The sequence below is a fragment of the Panthera leo genome, chromosome A1 (genome assembly GCF_018350215.1).
Source record: "Panthera leo isolate Ple1 chromosome A1, P.leo_Ple1_pat1.1, whole genome shotgun sequence".
NCBI lineage: Eukaryota > Metazoa > Chordata > Mammalia > Carnivora > Felidae > Panthera > Panthera leo.
In genome coordinates, this window is record NC_056679.1 from 70,735,339 (window position 1) to 70,759,289 (window position 23,951).

The 23,951-nt window shown below is 42.0% G+C and overlaps 1 protein-coding gene across 2 annotated transcripts in view; it reads left to right on the forward strand.

Moving 5' to 3' along the window:
• Window positions 1-9,145: 9,145 nt before the first annotated feature.
• PCCA (propionyl-CoA carboxylase subunit alpha) overlaps window positions 9,146-23,951 on the forward strand; it is a 474,500-nt gene continuing 459,694 nt past the window's right edge. The window contains exons 1-2 of one of the 2 annotated variants that reach the window (XM_042929832.1): window positions 9,146-9,188; window positions 9,745-9,797. The gene's annotated coding sequence lies outside the window, so the exon portion shown is untranslated. Of the gene's footprint in view, window positions 9,189-9,730; window positions 9,798-23,951 lie in introns of those variants that run through there. The other variant, XM_042929843.1, reaches the window with a different exon arrangement.

Below are 23,951 nucleotides of genomic sequence, written 5' to 3' on the forward strand. Positions count from 1 at the left end.
TCTGCCGGTCACTGCCATCAACTTGAACTTCAGAGCGCCTTTGCTCTCGGCTCCATCCACCACCAAATAACTTCCCTCACGCGGGAGTCGCTTTATCCGGAGGCAGCTGGAGCCCCCTCGGGAGGCCCATCATTATTATTATTAATTATCGTGATCCTCACTGCATTATTAATGACCACAATGATAACTGGCATCGGTATCAGCTTCTCCCTGTTCAATGAAGTCCCCCAAGTGTCAGGCGGGGAGGAGGTCACTCTTGGAGCAGAGGCCGGGTTGATTCTGTTCTGGGCGCAAGAGGAGGCTATACTAAGGCCGAGGCCCGGCTGGACGACGCGAGTAGAGGAAGCAGGTCCCAGGCCCAGCACACCCGGTGCCCGCGGTCCTGGCCCCTTTCCTTTCTGCTGGCACCTTCTCTTTTCCTCCTCCTCCCCACCCCCTGCCTCCTTTCTCTCTCTCTCTCTCTCTCTCTCTCTCTTTTTTCAGACGGATGTTTTCAGTATCAAGTGGTGTATTTTCCGCACAAAACAGTGAAATGTAGGGCAGATCACAGGCTGGACCGGAGTTTCGGGGTTCCCTGTACACCGCGCTGTTCTTTCTCATTCCAGGGTTGGCTGGGAAGGCCTGGGTTTTCCAAGTGATCGGTCGCCGTCCGGGTAGGCAGGACTGACTGGGGGAGGTGTGTTCTAGTAGGATACGCGGGGGCCACCAAATACTCGAGCCTGGGATCCTACCCTCCCCTATATCACGCCCCCAAAATCACCCAAAGGGCGCGCTAGGCCTGTGTCCAAGAGCTAAGAAAGAGCTCAAAATAATATCCCACCAAGACTTGGTTGAACCCTTGAATGCGTTTTTACTTAAGCGGACACGTACCCCGGAAAGCGACCCTCGGGATCCAAAATATACGTTCAATAAATACTGGAGGATTGATTGATTATATAGTCTGATACCCCTCTGGTTCCGCAGAAACTTGGAGCTGCTGGGCCCACTGCTACCCCCAGCAGACCACAATGAACGGTTTCTATCTTTAACTGGCAGCTTAGAACAGGACTGGAGCCGTGTCGCCCTCCTTGCTAAACCCCCTCCCCAACCCTCAACAGATTGTTGCAAGGGTTCTATTTTAGGGAAGAACCTAGATCCAGAAGGGATCGAGTGATCGGGCATAAACCCTCGGGTCGTCCCGCTGGGCTCCTGAGAAAGAAAAGGCAGCCTTGGCAGTTTGAACAGGGTGTTACGAACGAGAACTTCTGTAAACCATAACCAGGGCAGCCGGAGGGTTCGAGTTCACGGTCAAGGCTGTGGGCGACTGGGGCCGCAGTGTCCACGCCCGGCTCCGCCCCTGCTCTGCGGCGGCCCAGATTGCGGGCAGGACGCGCGGAGCTAGGGTCCTCCCACTCCCGCCCCGCCCCTCAGGCCCAGTCCGAGAACTGTCCGTGCTAGGGCCACCTCGTTGCCCTTGCACGTTTCCCTTTTGTTTTCAGGGCTCGACGAGCTTTTGAAGAGGTGACACTTCGCTTCGTCTGCAGACTTGCAACGTGCCCTTGTCCCGAATGGAATCCCGCATCCTGCCTCCCAGTCATTCGGGATAAGGCTCTGCGCAGCCACCAGGCCAGAGCTGAGGGCGCAGCATTCACTAGCATGCGCGCACACAGACCCCCCACATACGCACACATTCTCTCTCACAATCTCTCCACACCTTAACACACACACGCACACGCACATGCACTCACATATGCTTGCCTCCTTCGGCATCCCCCTAGGCACCCGCTCACGTGCGTGGGATGGACCTGAGTCGCAAAGATTGGGGACGTGTGGACAGAAGACCCAGCAGGAGATGCTCCCCTCACCCGTCCATTTTTTCCCAGATCCCCCCACCCCTATAGCCTCCCTCCAAAAGGGCCATGCCTGCCCAGAACTCTCTATCCAACTTGGTTTTTTGAGAGTCCGCTGTCTGGGCCTTATTTCCCAGGCTCGCACCTCGAGCCACCAGCCGGAGACAGTTTGGTGGGGGATCCCCGCACACAGTGCGGATCGCTCAGCCCCATTTCCCTGGTAACGTGATAGGCCAGACTGTCCGGCAACCCCGAGAACCCACCGCCTCCCGGTGTGCTTTGGGAGGTTGCTCCCTTACCTCTCAGTTAAACCAGGAGGGAGGGAGTTTTCTAAACCCTCGCTCCCCTCCTCCAACCCCTGCCCTTAGCCTCTTTTCCTAACCTCCCGAAGCCAGTATTTTTTTGTCCCTGAGGCCAAACCTGGTGGCCTGGGGGACCAGAACAGGGCGCGACACCGCCAGAGAGGTTGGGGGTAGAAGTAATAATGTTAATAACGTCAAAGATAAGCATCCTAGTTAACGCTCTCGGACTGGGTAGCTCCCTAGAGACTGGGGGAGGCCTGGGGCGGCTACAGACCGCTCGGGGCTGGGAGTGGGCCTGGGTTCTTCTATGGGGGAGGGTGCGGAGGGTGTTCTTATGTTGTCCCCCCTCCCCCAAGTAAATCTCGGGTCTGGAGCCAGGCCGAGCCAGCGACCGCCTGGCCAGTAGCCGCGCTGGGCCTCTGGCTGCAGACGCGCGCGGTTCCTTCTTTTTCTTTCTCCTGGGTCACCCGACACACAGTAGTTGCTGTGGCGGAGTATGGTTTCTCGAAACTCTTCGGAGTTGGTTGGGTCTGTTTGCCCGTTGCCCCCACCCCCCATCCCCCTAACCCAGGACTGTTCCCCCTCCCTCTCCCTGCCGGCAGATGAATGGTGGCTTTAATGATCCTGGGCACGGCGTTGGGCCGCCGGTTCTGAAGATGCTCTGACCTGTAGGGAGGGCGCGAGAGGTCAGGCGCACGCAGGGCCAGGCTTGGGCTCCTCCCAGGCCCACGCTGCTCCGATATTGATCTTGGGAGAAAGATAAACAGAAAAGCTGGACCTTCGGTCATGAATACTAATGAGCCAGGGTAGGAGTTTTAATTGCTATGGACTTCCTTTTTCCAGTTAATCTTTATTGCAGACTTCGGAATCAGTCTTTTTGAGCTTCGTTTTTGTCTCCTTCTCTCTCCGCCCTCCTTCTTATATTTTCATTTGAAATGCCCAGGCGAAAGAGACCTGTGTCAACTTGACTTTATCCCTTTCGCAGTGCCCGTGTGAGCGCGAGAGCCCACAGCCCGCGTTCCCAGCAGGGCGCTTCTTCTGCTCACTAATTCTGGAAATGTAGGGGATCCTATAAAATAAATTGTTTCAATGTGGCTTTGGCGAGTCTGCTTCTTGACTTCCTCACCCTTATTGTTTCAAAGACTTCGTGTGTCCTTGGCCTTTAAACTTCCTCTTGACAATTGCATCTTTTCTCCAGGCACTGAGATCCTTTCTACTCCAGACGGGTGTATTCCATCCCCAAACGTTCCCGTTTCTCAAGTCTCCAGGATTTGACACTGGCTTTGTCAACCGCGGTGTCTAAGTGTTTCAATCTAGTAGCGAATTCTTAGGCAAGCTAATTCGTCAGTTTACATAATTGCAGTGTTTTCTTTGGTACCTGTAAGCAATCGTGAAATCTGAGACAGGAACCTAAGGGAATTTCCAGAAACATTTCTGTCTCCATTCTTAATATGCATTTGATAAGTTAGTTTTACTGTTTTTCTTAAAATAAACCCATTCTTGAATTGAAATTTCTCTTGAAAATATATAAATCGACTGTAAATCCCATAAAGCAGTTTCGGCTGTGCGATCAGGAGAGAGAGAGAGAGGAAAAAAAAATGCAAGCCCATTTCTGCAACAGACTATGAAACTCAAGGCAAAACCAAACCAAACAAAAACAAAAACCAGCTGTATTAGAATAATCTCCAGTATTATTTTGATCTTCAAAGTTTGGGACAAAATAAACCCGCATTTCACATCCTTGTCAATAGGTCCCAGCACTGAAGTCTCCTGAGGATTCTGTTCCACTTACACTTTTCAGTCCAAACTTTTTTTCTTCACACAATGATTTATTATGTAGGTAATTTTAGGGGATACAGTTTACAGCTTGAATTATTAGACTGAACACCTCTGGCTGACACCACTGTGCCTTTTTTTTTCAGCCTGCAGCTGTGAGTCACAACCCCATTTTCATACCCAACCGCTGCACATTCCTCCACAATGTATATTTCCTTCTCGCAAAGATCAAACATGCTTTGGTCAAAGTGTTTATTTTAAAATACAGGAAAATTAAAACTAAACACAGCTCTACTGAAAAATCCCCCAATGTATCATATTTTTCCTCCTCCTGTGCCCACAAAAAAAGTAACAAGTTGTAGCACTTTCTGGAATAAAATTTCAAATCGAAGGGGAGCACAGGCACATACAGACTCGATTTTCATTTTATTATTGAAACACATCAGGAAATCTCCCACTTCTCTTCATATTTGAATCCTGTTTGGACGTCTTTAGTTTTTACCACACAAAATCACAAGCAGCAGCAGCAGCAACAATAGCAACGTATCTTTAAGACGTTGACAGGCATCTATTTTATTCACCAACCTATACCCTCATCATTTCTAGTTCATTTTTCCATCTTAGTATTTTTTTTTAACTGTATCATCCACAAGATAACTTAAGGGGGAGAAGGATATTTTGAAGTATTTGCCAACAGGAAGGTGGCGGGGGGGAGTAACTCAGAAACAACTTAATATTTCCCAAGCATCTGGGTAGGTTTTTGGTATGTACATGTGTTTCCTTTTCCCTTTCAAATTAAGGTGAAAAATTATAAGGTAAAATCACTTTTTTTTCCAGCACCTAAATCATGTGAAGTGGATTTGAACTGCAGACTTTGATGGACAAGTTGTCCTTCTGTAGCCTACTATCCACTGCTTTTTTCAAGCTTCTCTTGATTCCCATATGACAGGCATATAGACCTCAGCCACTCCTCTCCTGGGCAGTTTACTCAGCTTTTCAAGCCACACAGTTCTTTAACGGGGCAGAAACTGGTAGGCTGTTTTTAATCAAGTTTGGAAGCGGAATCTTTTCCCTCTGATGACTGTGCCCAGGGGTGGATCCGGCTGAATGTCTGGCGCTGCGGGCTGCAGGCTCGGCCACCCCTTTTTCAGACACAACACCAGAGAGGGGTATTGAAATAATTGTGTGTGGCAGAAATGTTAAAAAAAAAAAAAAATTAACCCCTCTTACTTCCCATACTTCTGAACTAAAAGGCAAAAGAAGTCAAAAGGAAATCTGAAATAATATTCACTTACCTGCCTAAGGCAGACCAAGAAACTGGAAAACGACTTGATGCTTTGAAAATGTACTCTACAGAATCTTTCAAATTAAATGCTGCTTAAGATCAACGGCAGTAAAAAAAAAATGTTTAATGATTTGATTGGTTACAATCTTCCTAGATATTACTGATAAATGAATCGGGCTAGAAGTTTCTTTCTAGAAAGAATTTGGAGGGCATATAGAAAATAAGCCGTATGTGATCCTCTTTCCTGTTCTTTAAGGGGAGATAAATTATAGTACATACTATTTGGATTTTTAAAAATTTCAAATAAATAAATAAAAATATCTAGCCCTCAAATACTATTGAGAATTGTTTGCATGAGTGAAGAATCAAGGATTTTCAAGATGAAGAACAAAACAAGGAATCAGATTACAATCTTCCTCTAAATACATTTCTTCCTCTGCTGGGTTTTCAAATGATCTCTGTGGTGACTGTTTATCTGAACAATCCATTCAAATTAAAATGAATTGAATATTTTCCCCTTGATAGTTTAACTTCTGACACACAAAGCATTTCTAAAAGTTCTAAATAAAATCAAAGGCTTTTCATAAAGCCTTAGTAACAACATTACTTGTCATGGCTAAATCAATTTATTGTGAACTTCCTTTCATCTTTGGTAGATTATCTGATACATCAAAAATATCTCACCTTGAAAATATCAACTTTTCTGTTAATGGTATGAGAGGTTATTTTCATGATATGCAGTTTGTGATTTTTGATTCATTTTTTTTTTAATCCAAGAGAATTAATCCGGAAACTGATTTGGACTAGGGAAGAGAAATCTTAAACTATAAATCAAACATATCTCAACTACCTCCCAGTACATGCATATACACACCCTTCTTGTGAAAAGAAAATGTTTTAGCTAAAGAAAGCAGTCATATCAGCCATCTGACTTCAAATGCCTTCTAGAGAAGTCTATCACGGTTATTTTACATTATGGGAAAACTGTCACCTAAAGTTTCAGGGTGACATTTTTCTAAATCTTCACATGATAATTTATTAATTCAGAAAAGTAAAAAACAATTGATTTTATCTGGCAAAATATTGCTTCATCTATCTGTTAACATAGATATCTCTCATAGGGTGCTATTGTAATTGATGTAAGTTCTGTCTTTTTTTGACAACTGAGTTCACTTGTAGTCTACTATTCTCTTGTGTCCCCAACATTTTTGCAGTCGAAAGTTGAATGCTGGGCACCCTGAGGTTGGCAACCAAACCAATTGCTTTTTGTGGAAGCAAAAGGTGTCTCCCTCTGACATGCTACTTTAGGTGTATTTTCTTTGAAGCTCATCTCAGAATTCAATTGGCTTCATCATTTGCTACTGTTTTTCTAAGGTTTGTGGTCCAAGTGGCAGCCCTCTCTGAAACATACTGTAGGTTCTGTCTCATAGTGGCGAAGTCGCCCATTTCTTTGCTTCAAATTTCGTTTTGTGTTTAAAATACGATAACGTCACTTTAAAAATCATTTTTAAGAGAGCACTTTCAAGAAGCACTTCCTCTCCTACTGCCAGACATCGCTGCTCCCCAACCTCTTGGCTGGAACCCTTGCTTTCGATTTGTTTGTTTCACGCATTTCCCTAAAGAACCCAGCTCTTTGCGCTATTTAATTCTGCTTCAAAAATGCATCGCTTGTGCCTTGAATCTCTGTCTGAAACAAATTACCATCGAAAGTGTATCAGATTCGTTCCAAGTATGGATTTTGAAGCAATATTCCCATGTTAGAATATTTCTAAATTTGAAGAATATTTTAAAAATTGTTTTTGTTATGAGTCCACATTTTTGCAATGTATTTTCAATTGAAGAAGGGTTGCCTGTATTTCTCATGATAAACAAAAAGTAACGATTACTTTCTGCTTAGACCTTTCTTTATTATTATTTTTAGCCCGTGTATCATTACCTAACTGGTATGTGTTATTCTGTCCAGCTCTTGATGATCTAGTTGAATTCTAGACATTGTGCCAAGAAGTGTATTTGAAGCAGATAAGTACGTATAATACAAATGCGTTTTGTTAGACCTGATGGATGCTATTTTTCTTTTAATAGGTTTGTAGCAAACTAACACAATAACACAATGTATTCCTTTTCAAGGTACATTGTTGAAACAGGTCTATTAAGAGCGCGTTGAGCTATTTCTCGCTTCTATTGAACAGTCTGTTGCTCAAACACAACAGCCAACAAACGCCAGCTGCCTCAACAAAAGTAGAAACCTAACCCTTTTATGTAATGTTTTAACAGAAAGGGTAGCTCTGTTTAATTAAAAACATTGATGATTCAGTGAAACAATGGAAACTCAAGTTCAAGTGGTGCTCTATTGATTTAAGATGATTTTTACTAGCAATGGGTATAATTCATTTTTTCCCCCTGGCTTTCTCTTCTGTAAAGGGGTTCCTTCTTGTGGCATTATTTGGGTGAATAGGAAAAGACAGAGATGGCTATTGCCTTAGAAACCTGATTAACGCACGCCGCTTTGAGGGTAAGGTGTTTAATTTATAAGTGCACCCCATATTTTTTGTCAGTTTATTCGCGGTGGGGAAGCTTTGAAAGTAGCTCTTCTCAGCAGGTTAAAAAGTGAAGTCTGCGTCCTGGCATTTAAATGTCTTTGTTATTGTGTCAAGCAAGTTGTTGAAAACCGCATGCCCGGAATACTAAGGTTGGGTAGCTAGATGAGGCAAGTTGTGTGTGTGTGTGTGTGTGTGTGTGTGTGTGTGTGTGTACGCGCGCCCCTGGGCGCAGGGCTGTGTGTGCTAGGACAATTATTTTCATCAGCTGCTTGCCTGCCCGCGCCCGACCGCTTCTCTTTGCAGAACCGACGGCCTCCAGGCTTTCAACTCTGAAAGCGAAGCAGGAGGAATTCCTCCATGGAGACTCCCTCCTTGGGAGCGTCGAACTCTCTCGGCCCTGCGGAGCGGGCCTCGGTCATGGGTACCCGGGTCGCCCCCACCCCCCACTCCGTCCCCCGGCAGGGGAGCGAGCACTCGAAGGCCGCGAGGATCCAGGTTTCGCCCTCCAGAGACCTCCGTGAGGACAGCCCGGGAGGGGCGCCCGGAGCTCTGGGCGCCGGCCTCGGGGTCAAGGTGGGCGGAGGCAGGTGCTTCCCTCCGCCCGGAAGCCGGCGCCGCGGCGGCCGTGCTCGGCGGCCGCATTTCGCACTCCTTCCTCCCAGGCCGGCCCCGGAGACCGGTCTCCACTATTCCCGGACTCCCCGAGTGCGAGAAATTTGAGAACGCAGCTCCCGTCGATCTCCCTCCCGCAAACCAACGGGCACGAGGGCCCGAAGCCCGCAAAGCCGGCCTACAGGCCGCCCCTCGGGCCTCTGCGCGGGGCCCTTCCCTGTAGGACGCCCAGTCCGCCGCCTAGAGAGGGGGGCGGGGTGGGCCACGGGCAGTGGCCTTCTGGATCCTTTCCAGCGGCCAAACAAGTCCCCAGGGTAAGGCCGGCGACAGAGCGCCTCGGACATCATTTGCTTTACACGGCTGCCACCCCGGTCCGGCGGCGGCCTTGGAGCCGCTTCCTCCAGGCCAGGCCAGGCCGCGACAGGCCGCGACGGGCCTTGGTGCCGCACTTCCGCCCGCTCCCGGCGTCCCGCTCGCCTGGGGGTCAAAGGGCCCCGGGCCCCTTCCGGGGTTCTGCCTCGGCCGCGTGCCGACCGCCACTCGCGCCCTGAAAGGCAGAGGACAGGCATGGCGATGAGGCCTCGAGGCCGCAGGTGGCAGCCCGTCAGGCCCACGTTCCCAGATGCAACCCGGGGAAAATGTAGCCCGGGAGGGAACGAGAGGGAACCGTCCACATGGGCCCCGCAGGCCTAGAGTGAATTATTTAAGCCGTTCCCGGTGTTTAAAGAGGTTTTTCAGTTTTTAAAGAATGTTGTAAAAAAATATCAGCCCTTGTTAACTCCCTCATTATATGCTTTTTTCTCTTCAGCCGAACAAGCCATATTTCCTGAAACTGAAGAGCTATGTAAGTGTTTAAACATGTGTCAAGTGTCTTATAAATAATACAAATTCATAAAGAAGAGGAGGAAATTTAACTGATACCTGAAGTACTTGGCGTAGCTACGTTTCACTCTCGGGTTATTTTTGGCTGTGGAATCGTAGTAAGGAGACTACTCAGGGATTATGTGGCACCTCATGGAGCCCTTCCCTTTTCTTTGCCTGCTCACTCTAAGTCTGTACTGTTCTCATCTAGAAATGCCTTTGTCCAGTCCATGGAAGAAGTTCAAGTGGTCTGCTGAGTCTGTATAATATAGAGGTCATACTTAACTCAGAATTTGGGAGTGACCCTTCCTGTCTTTTCCTCTTCGCCACCCCCCCCCCCAAGCCAAAGTGTCTGCCACTATGACATTGCTATGACATCCTGCACCCACCTTGTTAGAATGAAGATTAGTGCTGCTTCTGGAAAAAAAAAAAAGAGAGAGAGAGAGAGAGAGAGACAGTAGGAGAAATGAGGTCTGGGCTTTAATTTGGGATCTGGGCTAGCAAATCATTTCAGTTTTTGTATTCATTGTCTTACCTAGAAAAGCTGAAAAGAAGATGCTGCCCTAACGTGGTCTGAGGTCCTCTGAGAAGCGTAAGTACAAAATGTTATTTTACAGTAAAATGACATGTGTTGTTGTTTTGAAATTAGATTGAACTTTAGGGTTACCTCCACACTTCAGTTTCTTGGATGATATTTTTCATATTGATTGCCATTTTGGGAAAGATTTCTGTGGGTATTCTATTTCTAGCTGTTTTTAAAATGTCTAAATGCACGTCAGGCATCTCTTGTGTGTACCTTTTCGCTGCTGCTTCTGAGTATAGCTGGTGAGGAATGTAATGGTAATATGGAGTTGCTAGAGCTCTGCAGTGTTCATTGTTGATTATCTGTGACATATGTTGTCACAGGCTTCCTAAATGGTCTGCAATGTACTTTGTCAATTGCTTTAATATAAAGAGGCCTTTTCATTTTTATTTATAGCCCTCTCTCTCCTTAGAGCTTAGATTTGAATCTAAGGTGGTCTGAGCTAGGAATAATGCCTAATTTCAGGAACTATGAGACACTCAAAATTACTCCTCTCCTCTAAGCACCAAGACTTTGTTTCAAGATCAAGCTACCTAATCTTTTCTTTGCTTAAGATAATAAGTTTACTCTCAGGAGGTTTCTTAGTGTCTCACGTAAATAGATTTCAGGTAGTTGTCTTCTTGTTCTTGCAGAATTGCTCAGACATGTATGAACCTCAGTGATGAAAACAGACTGTATAGTTGGGGTTATTCCTCCTCCTAACAAATTCATTCGGAGTCAGATCTATATACACACTGATAAATTCCCAGGTTGGCAGATGAAAACTTTGCTGAGCTTAACAAATACCTTTTTGATGTTTAAACAGTCCCTAATAAGAATGCCAACCATCTGTTGAAAGCCAAACAATAAATGGTGAACAGAGTAGTCAATGCATAGATGATTTACTCATTTGTTATTTGTTCTTAAACATTAGCCAGTTGTCAACAAATTGATATCCAGGCACTCTTTGAGCCTGAGATAGGACATTTTGATCTTTTTCTTTATGTGCCACTCCCCATTCCATGAGAGAACATGGTGCTTCTTTATAAGAAAAGGTGTACAGCATTTACTACTTTTATCAGTAAATTTACTATAGTTATCAGGTAGTTTGTCCCTTAATGGTGGAGTTAAGGCAATTACATAAAATGCCTAAATAATACAAAGTAAATAAGGCTAGAGTACAGGGAATGACTAAATAATACGAAGTGTAATGAGTACCTTGAAAGGCATGTTTATAAATTTTTATAGAGTGTTCAGAGATGGATAAAACAATATCAGAAATTGTAGAAGATTATATACAGAGAACAATATTTAGGCTAGCAGCATTCTTATCAACATCAACAAGGGATGTCTGAAGACAAAGGACTACTATTTCAAAAGGGCTGAGAGAGAGTAACTATAACCCAGAATGCCATACCCAGCTAAGTCGTTATTTAAAAGTGAGGGCTAAATAAATATGTCTTCAGACCAAAAATGGGAATTTACCACTCACTTTTGATAATGACTGTAAGAGGTTATAGTAGGAACAGAGGGGAAAAGTCTGTTAAATCTGGAAGGGGAGAGTGGACTGCAAGAGGAAATGGTGTATAAAGAAGTTGTTCACTGACGTGAGAAACTGAAAGAGGTATTGCATATATAAAATAATATAATGATTAGTTTAGGGTGTTTAAAACCATGATGGGAACACAACTTTCCCAAACTGGGAGAATCTGGTATGCCAGTTCATGATATAAACTCTTAGCAAACTAAGGAATAGAAGACATCTTCCTCAGCCAGATAAAGAGCGTATAGAAAATCCACAACTAACATAATACTCAAAGGAAAAAACTGAATACTTTTCCCCCTAAGATTGGGAACAAGATAAGGATGTCATCTCTCACCACTGCTATTCAACATTGTTTTAGAGGGCCTAGCCTCATAGCCAGTTGCAATAAGTTAAGAAAAAAGAAAGAAAAGGCATAAGGATTGGTAAAGAAGGTCATAAAATTTATTTGCAGAGGACATAGCTGTGTTGGTAGAAAATCTAAATGAATCTACAAACTATCAAAAGTAATAAGGGCATTTAGCAAGATTAACTAGATACAAGGTCAAAATACAAAAAAGTCCATTGTATTTCTGTATGTCAGAAAGACACAAATGGAAAAGGAAAATTTTAAGGTACCATTTGCAATAACACTAAAAAAGATAAGGGAAAAATCTAACACAGATATGAAGAGGGAAGTAAGTAACAATAATGAGCACAGAAATGAATGAACTAGGAATCAAAGAGGCAAATTGAGAAACTCAAGAAAATGAAAGTTGGTTCTCTGAAAAAAAATTCATAAAGTAGACAAACTTTTAATTAATTAAAAAATTAATTTTAAAAGGCACAAATGTACAATGCTGGGAGTTTTTTTTTTTTAATTTTTATTTAAATTCTACTTAGTTAACAGCCAGTGCAATATTGGTTTCAAGAGTAGGATTCAGTGATTCATCACTTACATACGACACCCAGTGCTCATCGTAACAAGTGTCCTTAATACCCATCACCCATCTACACCATCCCCCACCCACACCATCCCCCACCCATCTCCCTCCATCATCCCTCAGCTCTTTCTCTATCATTAAGAGTCTCTTATGGTTTGTTTCCCCCCCTCATTTTTTTCCCCATATGTTCATCTGTTTTGTTTCTTGAATTTCACATACGATGAAATCATATGGTATTTTCTCTGATGTATTTCACTTAGCATAACACACTGTAGCTCCATCCGTGTCACTGCAAATTGCAAGATTTCACTCTTTTTGATGGCTGAGTATTATTTCATTGTATGTATGTGTGTATATATATACACACCATATCTTCCTTATCCATTCATCAGTCAGTGGACATTGGGGCTCTCTCCATAGTTTGGCTATTGTTGATAGTGCTTTTTTAAACGTTGGGGTGCATATATCCCTTCAAATCTGTATTTTTGTATCCTTTGGGTAAATCCCTAGTAGTGCAGTTGCTGGATTATGGGGTAGTTCTGTTTTTTTTTTAATGTTTATTTTTGAGTGAGAGAGAGAGAGAGCGAGCAGGAGACGGAGGATCTGAAGCAGGCTCCACACTGTCAGCACAGAGCCTGATGCAGGGCTCAAACTCACGATCCATGAGATCATGGCTCAAGCCGAAGTTGGATGCTTAACCGACTGAGCCACCCAGGTGCCCTACGTAGTTCTGTTTTTAACTTTTTTGAGGAACCTCCATACTGTTCTCCAGAGCAGCTGCACCAGTTTGCATTCCCACCAACAGTACGAGAAAGTTCCTCTTTTTCTGCATCCTTGCCAGCACCTGTTGTGTGTTGAGTTGTTAATGTTAGCCATTCTGACAGGTGTGAGGTGGTACCTCATCATGGTTTTGATTTGTATTTCCCTGATGATGAGTGATGTTGAGCATCTTTTCATGTGTCTGTTAGCCATCTGGATGTCTTCTTTGGAAAAATGTCTGTTTCATGTCTTCTGCCCATTTCTTCACTGGATTATTTGTTTTTTGGTGTTGAGTTTGTAAGTTCTTTATAGATTTTGGAAACTAACCCTTTATAAGTTATGTCATTTGCAAATACTCCCATTCTGTCAGTTACCTTTTAGTTTAGTTTTTTTTTTTAATGTTTATTTTTGATAAAGAGAGAGAAAGAGAGAGAGAGAGTGCAGGAAAGGAGCAGAGAGAGAGGGAGACACAGAATCTGATGCAGTCTCCAGGCTTTGCACTGTCAGCACAGAGCCTGATGTGGGGCTTGAACTCACAAATTGTGAGAGCATGACCAGAGCCAAAGTTGGACGCTTAACTGATTATGATTAGGTCACCCAGGTGCCCCTAACTTTTAGTTTTGTTGATTGTTTCCTTGGTTTTGCAGGAGCTTTTTATCATGATGACATCCCAATAGTTCATTTTTGCTTTTGTTTCCCTTGCCTCTGGTGATGTGTTTAGTAAGAAGTTGCTCTGGTTGAGGTCAAAGAGGTTGCTGCCTGTGTTTTCCTCTAGGATTTTGATGGTTTCCCATCTCACATTTAGGTCTTTCATCCATTTTGAATTTGTTTTTGTATGTGGTATAAGAAAGTAATCCAGTCTCATTCTTTTGTATGTCGTCCAGTTTTCCCAACACCATTTGCTGAAGAGACTGTCTTTCTTCCATCAGATATTCTTTCCAGCTTTGTCGAAGATTAGTTGACCATATAGTTGTGGGTCCATCTGGGTTTTCTATTCTATTCCATTGATCTATGTGTCTGTTTTTGTGCTAGTACCATACTATCTTGATTGACTACAGCTTTGTAATATAGTTTAAGGTATGGAATCATGATACCTCCAGCTCTGCTTTTCCTTTTCAGGATTGCTTTGGCTATTTGGGGTCTTTTGTGGTTCCATGCAAATTTTAGGATTTTTTTGTTCTAACTCTGTAAAAAATACTGGTGGTATTTTTATAAAAATTGCATTAAATGTGTAGATTGCTTTGGGTAGTATAGACATTTTAACAATGTTTGTTCTCCCAATCCATGAGCATGGAATGTTTTTCCATTTCTTTGTGTCCTCTTTGGTTTCTTTTATAAGTGTTCTATAGTTTTCAGAGTATAGATCATGTGCCTTTTTGGTTAGGTTTATTGCTAGATATCTTATGGTTTTGGTGCAATTATAAATGGGATCGATTTCTTGATTTCTTTTTCTGCTGCTGCATTATTGGTGTATGGATATCAATGCTAGGAATTTTTAAAGGTGACAGAACTATAGATATAGCAGAGATTTTTCAAAATGATAAGAGAATTTAGGAACTTAGGTGGTATGGACAATTTCCTACAATAATATAACTTATCCAAAGTGAGTACAGCAGATACTGCCAATTGACAATTCAAAATGCCGACTTCTTCCTCCTTCATTAACCTGATTTTCTTTGGAGTAATTTGTCCAAATAAAAACACTTCCCTAAATTCCTCTGTGGCTAGATGAGCCATGTGATACAGTTTTGGACAATGAGATGAAAGCTTTTGATTTCCTGATATGGGTGTTACCTCTTTGTGCTTCAGTTTCTTTCTTATGTAGAAAAAAGCAGCTATTTCGAGTCCAAAGTGTACCAAGTGTGAGGTGGAGGCCTCTAAGCTAAGGGTAGTGGAATGGAAAGTTAGAGCCTACTTTCCTGACAGCATTATTACAGAGCTGTGTCTTCTCTGGACGTTTTTTATCTAGCCTTCTTGTTATGTGAAGAAAAAAAAAATAGGCTCTTTTTTTTTTTTTTTTAAGTGCTTTATTTATTTTGCAAGAGAGAAACACACACAGAATGTGAGTGGGGGAGGGACAGAGAGAGACACACAGAATCCAAAACAGGCGCCAGGCTCTGACCTGTTAGCAGAGAGCCTGACTTGGGGGCCAGAACTCGGGAGCCAAGAGATCATGACTTGAGCTGAAGTCAGATGTTTAACTGACTGAGCCACCCAAGCAACCCAAGCATCTGATTCTTGATTTCGGCTTGGGTCATGATCTCATTGTTTGTGAGTTTGAGCCCCACGTTGGGCTCTGTGCTGACAGTGTGGAGCCTGCTTGGGATTTTCTCTCTCTCCCTCTTTATCTGCTCCTCCCCCGCTTGCACTTTGTCTCTCAAAAATAAATAAATAAACATTAAAAGATAAAAAATAAAAATTTTCACAGTAAAACATACCATGGCTATAATGCTTTTATTTTTATTTATTTTTTAAATATTTTATTTTTTATTTTTTAAAATTTACATCCAAATTCGTTAGCATATAGTGCAACAATGATTTCAGGAGTAGATTCTTTAGTGCCCTTTACTCATTTAGCCCATCCCCCCTCCCACAACCCCTCCAGTAATCCTCAGTTTGTTCTCCATATTTATGAGTCCCTTCTGTTTTGTCCCTTGCCCTGTTTTTATATTATTTTTGTTTCCCTTCCTTTATGTTCATCTGTTTTGTCTCTTAAAGTCCTCATATGAGTGAAGTCATATGATTTTTGTCTTTCTCTGACTGACTAATTTCACTTAGCATAATACCCTCCAGTTCCATCCACGTAGTTGCAAATGGCAAGATTTCATTTTTTTTGATTGCTGAGTAATACTCCATTGTGTGTGTGTGTGTGTGTGTATGTATATAACACATCTTTTTTATCCATTCATCCATCGATGGACATTTGGGCTCTTTCCATACTTTGGCTATTGTTGATAGTGCTGCTATAAACATGGGGGTGCATGTGTCCCTTTGAAACAGCACACCTGTATCCCATGGATAAATGCCTAGTAGTGAAATTGCTGGGTTGTAGGGTAGTTCTATTTTTAGTTTTTTGAGGAACCTCCCTGTGTTTTCCAGAGTGATTGCACGAGCTTGCATTCCCACCAACCATGCAAAAGAGATCCTCTTTCTCCACATCCTCGCCAACATGTGTTGTTGCCTGAGTTGTTAATGTTAGCCATTCTGACAGGTGTAAGGTGGTATCTCATGGTGGTTTTGATTTGTATTTCCCTGATGATGAGTGATGTGGAGCATTTTTTCATGTGTCGGTTGGCCATCTGGATGTCTTCTTTGGAGAAGTGTCTATTCATGTCTTTTGCCCATTTCTTCACTGGATGATTTGTGTTTTGGGTGTTGAGTTTGATAAGTTCTTTATAGATTTTGGATACTAACCCTTTATCTGATGTCATTTGCAAATATCTTCTCCCATTCTGTCAGTTGCCTTTTAGTGTTGCTGATTGTTTCCTTTGCTGTGCAGAAGCTTTTTATTTTGATGAGGTCCCAGTAGTTAATTTTTGCTTTTGTTTCCCTTGCCTCTGGAGACGTGTTGAGTTAAAAGAAGTTGCTGTGGCCAAGATCAAAGAGGTTTTTGCCTGCTTTCTCCTTGAGGATTTTGATGGCTTTCTGTCTTACGTGGAGGTCTTTCATCCATTTTGAGTTTATTTTTGTGTATGGTGTAAGAAAGTGGTCCAGGTTTGTTCTTCTGCATGTTGCTGTCCAGTTTTCCCAGCACCACTTGCTGAAGAGACTGTCTTTATTCCATTGGATATTCTTTCCTGCTTTGTCAAAGATGAGTTGGCCATACATTTATGGGTCCATTTCTGGGTTCTCTATTCTGTTCCATTGATCTGAGTGTCTGTTCTTGTGCCAGTACCATACTGTCTTGATGATTACAGCTTTGTAGTATAGCTTGAAGTCTGAGATTGTGATGCCTCCTGCTTTGGTTTCCTTTTTCCAGATCGCTTTGGCTATTCGGGGTCTTTTCTGGTTCCATACAATTTTAGGATTATTTGTTCCTGAGCTGAGTCAGATGCTTAACTGACTGCGCCACCCAGGCACCCCTTCAGTGTTTATTTTTGAGAGAGAGTGAGCAGGGGAGGGGCAGAGAAAGAGGGAGACATAGCATCTGAAGCACGCTCTAGGATCTGTCAGCACAGAGCCTGACGTAGGGCTCAAACCCACGAACGATGAGATCATGACCTGAGCCAAAGTCATGCTTAACCAACTGAGCCACCCAGGCAATCCTATAATATAAAAATTCTAAATAAAACATGAGCAGATTAAATGTGGAATGTATAAAAAACACAATTTTGGTTAAGGAGGAATTTATTCCAAGAGTTCAAGGATGGTCTCACAGTAGAAAACTTACTGATATAATCTACCACATTTACAAATTAAAGAAAACGATAAGATCATCTCAAAAGATTCAGAAAAAGCTTTGGTAAGATTCAAAATTTATTTGTAATGCAAATGATATACATATCTATGTAGGGATGATAAAAGAATTTCTGTTAACATGATAAAGGGTATCCCATAAAACTCTGAGTAAGCATCAGAAAGTGTTCTCCTCCAAATCAGGAACAAGACAAAAATGCAAATTTCACGATTTCTGTTTCATATTTTACTGAAGATATTATCTAGGGCAATAAGAAAAGGAAGTGAAAAACAGAGGGACTAAAAAGGAAAATTTAAGTAGTTGTTTTTTTAAGGTTATTTATTTATTTTGAGGAAGAGATAGAAAGAAAACGTGTGTGTGTGCACATACCCGCACACATGCACTCATGAGGAGGGTGGCAGAGAGAGGGAGAGAGATTCCCAGGCAGGCTCTGCACTGTGAGTGCAGAGCCCAACTCAGGGTGTGGCTTAATCTCACGAACCACGATATCATGACCTGAGCGGAAATTAACCTTAACCTACTGAACCACCCAAGCTCTCCTAGGCTTATATATAAAATCTAAGAAAACCAAACCATTAAAATTAGTAAGAGAATTCAGCAAAATTATAGATTACAGGATAAGTATACAGAAGACCAACAATAAACAAGTTGTGCCAACAATAAATAAGTTGAAAATTCAGTAAAAAAAATACCATATGACGGCATGCCTGGCTGGCTCAGTCAGTAGAACATGCAACTCTTGGTCTTAAGATTGTGAGTTTGAGCCCCACATTGGGTATAGAGATTACTTTATTATTTTTAGTATTTTTAAAATCTTTTTTTAAGTTTATGTATTTTGAGAGAGAGGGAGAGTGTGTGTGAGCAGAGAGGGACAGAGAGAAAGAAAGAGGGAGAGATAGAATACCAATAAGTCTCCACGCCATCAGCGCAGAGTCTGACATGGGGCTCAATCTCATGAACTGCAAGATTATGACCTGAGCATAGTCGTGCATATGTATGTGTATAATTTGATAGGTGGATGTTAAAATTTAAATGGCAGAGTAAAATGTCAAGAATTGCCAAGATAATTTTGAAAACTAATGAGGTATTTGTATTGCCAAATGTAAAGTTTGATGTAAAGTGTTAGTAATTATAGGGATGTGACATTGGGACAAACCTGTAAGCAATGGAACAGACCACAGTCATGTATCGGTAGTAATTTGGTATATAACACAGGTGATACTATAAATCAGTGGGATGGTATATTCAATAAGTAGTACTGAAACAATCAGCTAACTGCATAGAAAAACTACAGATCCTTACCCCGACTGTACATAAACCACATTCTAGTATTAAAATCTCAATTTTAAAAACAAAACTTAAAACATTTTTAGAAAAAAAATATAGGAGAATACCTTTATGATCTCAAGAGAGATTTTTTTATACTAGACACAAAGAGCAATCACCCTAAAATAATTACTATCTCTGTGTTATCTAAGAAATTGTTTTTAAACATACTTGGCATATTTGGTCAAGTTTCTATTAAAAAAAAAAGATACCCCAAATGTGGTCACCTATTAGATAGAAATTTAATTCTTTTTCATGTACTACTTTAAGTTAGATAGATGGACTTTGGTCCATGAAGCCATGAAGCCTAGTTGCACAGCTTTCTTACCCTTAACACATAGCTTGCAGGGTATGGTAGTTTTTAGCATTTAACCAGACAGTGTGAAAGAAGGTGAAGAGACAGCAATTGAACACATATGTGCTTAATATTCGAAGGCTTATACCCAGAAGCAACACACATTATTTTCAGGCACATTCCGTTATTGGCAACTGAGTCACCAAGCTGCAAGGGAGGATGGGAAATGTAGCTTAGCTCAATAGACATATGTCTGGCTCCAGCTCTTATTGTGGGAGAAGGGGGAAATGGCTGTTGACCTCACTGGAGTGGATGAAATGGTCACTACAGCTTGTTGTGCTCTGGACCATGCACTTCCCTTTCTGGCCTCAGTACCCAGTGGCCAGCACTCGGTAGAATCTATTAAAAATAGGCCCCAATGCAAAGGCTAAAGTAGGCTTACCCCCAAGAACAGCAAAAAGAGCCTTTCTGCCCGTGGACACTACTACGTAAGCATCACTAAAGTCCCTCCACCCAGTGCCGTCATGTCTAAGTCAGAGTCTCTCAAAGAGTCTGAACAGCTACTGAAACTCTTCACTGGAGGTTTGAGCTTTGAAACAACCGACGAGAGTCTGAGAAGCCATTTTGAGCAATAGGGACCACTCATGGACTGTGTGGTGATGAGAGGTCCAAAAACCAACCACTCCAGAGGCTTTGGGTTTGTTGTGTACGCCACTGTGGAGGGGGTTGGATGCAGCCATGAATGCACAGCCACAAAGCAGATGGAAGAGTTGTGGAACCAAAGAGGTCTGTTTCAAGAGAAGATTCTCAAAGGCTTGGGGCCCACTTAACTGTGACAAAGATTTGTGTTGGTGGAATTAAAGAAAACACTGAAGAATGTCACCTAAGAGATCATTTTGAACAGTATGGGAAAATTGAAGTGATTGAAATCATGACTGATAGAGGTAGTGGCAAAAAGAGAGGCTTTGCTTTTGTAACATTTGATAACCGTGACTCTGTAGACAAATTGTCATTCAAAAATACCATACTGTTGGGGCACTTGGGTAGCTCAGTTGGTTAAGCCTCCAACTCCTGATTTCAGCTCAGGTCATGATCTCATGGTTCATGGGTTTGAACCCCGTGTGGGGCTCTGGGCTGATGGCATGGAGCCAGCTTGGGATTCTCTCTCTCTCTCTCTCTCTCTCTCTCTCTCTCTCTCTGTGTGTGTGTCTGAGCCTCACCCCCATCAAAATAAATAAGCTTAAAAAACAAACAAACCAACACACCAACCCCCCAAGTACCATACTGTGAATGGCTACAACTGTGAAATAAGGAAAGATCTATCTAAGCAATAGATTCATCTAGCTAAAGAGGTTGAAACGGCTCTGGAAACTTTGGTGATGGTCACAGAGGTGGTTTAGGTGCGAATGACAACTTTGGTTGTGAAGGAAACTTCAGTAGACGAGGTGGGTTTGGTGACAGTTGAGGTGGTGGTGGATATGGTGGCAGTGAGGTGGCTATAATGGATTTAGTAATGAGCAAAGCAACTCTGGAGGTGGTGGAAGCTATCATGATTTTGGCAGTTACAACAATCAGTCTTCAAATTTTGGACCCATGAAAGGAGGAAGTTTTAGAGACAAGCTCTGGACCCTATGGTGGTAGAAGCCAATACTTTGCCAAACCACAAAACCAAGGTGGCTGTGTAGGTTCCAACAGCAGCAGCTATGGCAGTGGCAGAAGGTTTTAAATATGGCCAAGAAACAGAGGCTTAGCAGGAGAGGAGAGCCAGTGAAGTGACAGGGGAAGCTACAGATCTGTGGACTCTGCCAAACACAGTGGTGGCAGGGTCTAGCAGCTACAAAGAAGACATATTTTAGACAAGACTCAATGTGTATGGGCAAAAACCTTGAGGACTGTTATTTGTGAGTAACTGTATAACAGGTTATTGCAGTTTCTGTTCTGTGGAAAGTGTAAAACATTCCAACAAAGGGTTTTAATGTAGGTGTTTTTGTTTTTGTTTGCACTCATGCTGTTGATTGCTAAATGTAATAGTCTGATCATGACAATAAGTAAATGTGTCTTTAAAAAAAGAGGGGGGACCTGGGTGTCTCAGCCAGTTAAGTGTCTGACTCTTGGTTTTGGCTGAGGTCATGATCTCAGTTTGTGAGTTTGAGCCCTGCATCAGGCTCTGTGCTGACACTGGGGAGCCTGCTTGGGATTCTCTCGCTGCCTCTCTCTCTGCCCTCTCTCCACCCCTCTCACACATGCTCTTTCTCCCTCAAAATAAATAAACATTAAAAAACATAAACTTAAAATAGTTTTTGTGATGTCGCGTTTTAGTGAAATTTTCTGAGTTCTACAACTTCCATTTTTTGAGTTGCTTAAATTTCTATCCTAATGAGTAGCAACTCAGTTAAATGTTTCTCTTTTTTTAAAGATTTTTCAAAAAATATTTTATTTTATTTATTTATTTTTATTTTTTTATTTTAGTGAGAGAGAGAGAGAGAGAGTGCATACGCTGGGGAGTGGGGCAGAAGGAGAGAGAGAAGAGACTCTTAAGCTGAGTGTAGAGGCCAACGTGGGGCTTGATCCCAAGACCCTGGGATCATGACCTGACTTGAAATCAAGAGTCAGACGTTCAACCCACTGATCCGCCCAGGTGCACCTAAGATTTTATTTTTCAGCAATCGAACTTAATCCAAAGACTAACAGTCACATGCTCTAACAACTGGGACAGCCAGGTACCCCTGTAAATATTTCTTCTTTGTGATCCAAAATGGTCTTAGTTTATTTTAATTAAGAAAAAGAATGTCTTTATTTTTCTCTTCTCTTCTCTTCTCTTCTCTTCTCTTCTCTTCTCTTCTCTTCTTTTCAGTCCAGTATAGTTAACATACACAGTGTTGTATTAGTTTCAGGTGTAGAATATAGCAGTTCAGCACTTCCGTACATCACCCAGTGCTCATCACAAGAAGTGCACTCCTTAATCCCTGTCACTTATTCCACCCATCCACCTACCTTCCTCCCCTCTGGTAACCATCAGTTTGTTCTTTGTAGTTAAGAGTATGCTTCTTGGCTTGTCTCTCTTTCTCCTTTGCTCATTTGTTTTTTAAATTTTGCATATGAGTGAAATCATAGGGTATTTGTCTTTCTCTGACTGACTTTTTTTTACTTAGTATTACATACTCTCTAGCTCCATCCATGTTGTTGCAAATGGCAGGATTTTATTCTTTTTATGGCTGAATAATATTCTGTTGTATAAATAAACCACATCTTAAAAAAATTTTAATGTTTCTTTTTGAAGGAAGGGGGCAGAGAAAGAGGGAGACACAGAATCTGAAACAGACTCCAGGGTCTGAGCTGTCATCACAGAGCCTGACTCGAGGCTCAAACTCATGAACGGTGAGATCCTGACTTGAGCCGAAGTCAAACACTTAACCAATTGAGCCACCCAGGCTCCCCGATATACCACATCTTCTTTATCCATTCGTTTATCGATAGAACACTTGGGCTGCTTCCATCATTTGCTATCGTAAATAATGCTGCTGGTAGAATGTCTTGCTGTAGATAAACAAATGAGTTCTCAAAAATAAATTTCAAAAGAATGTATTTGTGTAAAAAACATACTCTTATAGTAAAACTTTAGAATTCTCTTAGCAAATTTATGGATTTTTTATTTTACCGAATTTAAATAAAGCAGTAGTTGCATTGCTAAAAGTTGTGTTAGGTTACTTGGAGTTTTCTTTTACCATCTTCTGTGTATTTCTCATCTCACACTGGAATGTTCTTCCATTTGCATTATCAATGCAGAGAAAAGGAAAGCAAGTCAACTATACTTGGCCCTTGAGATTAGGGGGCAATCTTATTGAGTTGTTAATATACCAGAACAGGCCACAATAAAATGTTTTGGCTATGAAAAATATAGATGAGTACAACTTTAAACATCAATTAAAAATATGTACAGGGGCACCTGGGTGGCTCAGTCGGCTAAGCTTCTGACTTTGGCTCAGGTCATGATCTCCCTGTTGACTAGTTCAAGGGCCCCGCATCAGGCTCTGTGCTGACAGCTCGGAGCCTGGAGCCTGCTTCAGATTCTGTGTCTCCCTCTCTCTCTGCCCCTCCTCCGCTCATGCTGTGTCTTTCTCTCTCTCAAAAATAACTGTAAACATTAAAAAAAAAAAGTACAAAAAAAATAAAAATAAAAAAATAAGTACAAATAATAAAAACTTACGTGTAGCAATAAATACAACAAGCAATGTGAAAAGACATATGACTAAGTGGGAAAAATATTTGCAATTCATATTTGCAAAGCAATAAGATCCCTAAAATATAAAGCGTTTTAGAAATAAATCAAGACCAGAGCAACAACCCAGTAGAAAAATGTAGAAAATATTTTAACAGATAGTTCAGAAAAAGAAATCTTTTAAATATGTGAAAAGATGTTCAGTTTCACACACAAATTAAAGCCATACTGAGATAAATCATTTTTCACCTATGAAATGGGCAGAACTTCAAAAGTTTGTTAACACACTTTGTTAGAGAGATGGTGAGGAAATAGGCTTGTTGCTGGTAGAAGTACAAAAAGGTACAAACTTTATGGAGGCAAACTTGTTAATATGTAGAAGGTTTACATTTGGTTACTCTTGTGCTAGTTTCCTGTTGTTGCTGTAACACATTAGTATGAACTTAGTCACTTAACTGACACATTTATTGTAGTCCTAGAGGTCAGAAATCTGAGATGGCTCTATAGGGCTGCATTCCTTCTGGAGATTCTAGGAGAGTATTTCTTTGTCCTTTTTAGTTTCTAGAGACCATGTATATTCCTTGGTTCATGGCCCCTTCTCTGTCTTCAAAGGCAGTAGTATAGCATCTTTCCTCTCAGACCTGCCTTACTCTATGTGGACCTTCATGATTACATCAAGCCCACCCAGACAATTTGGGGTAG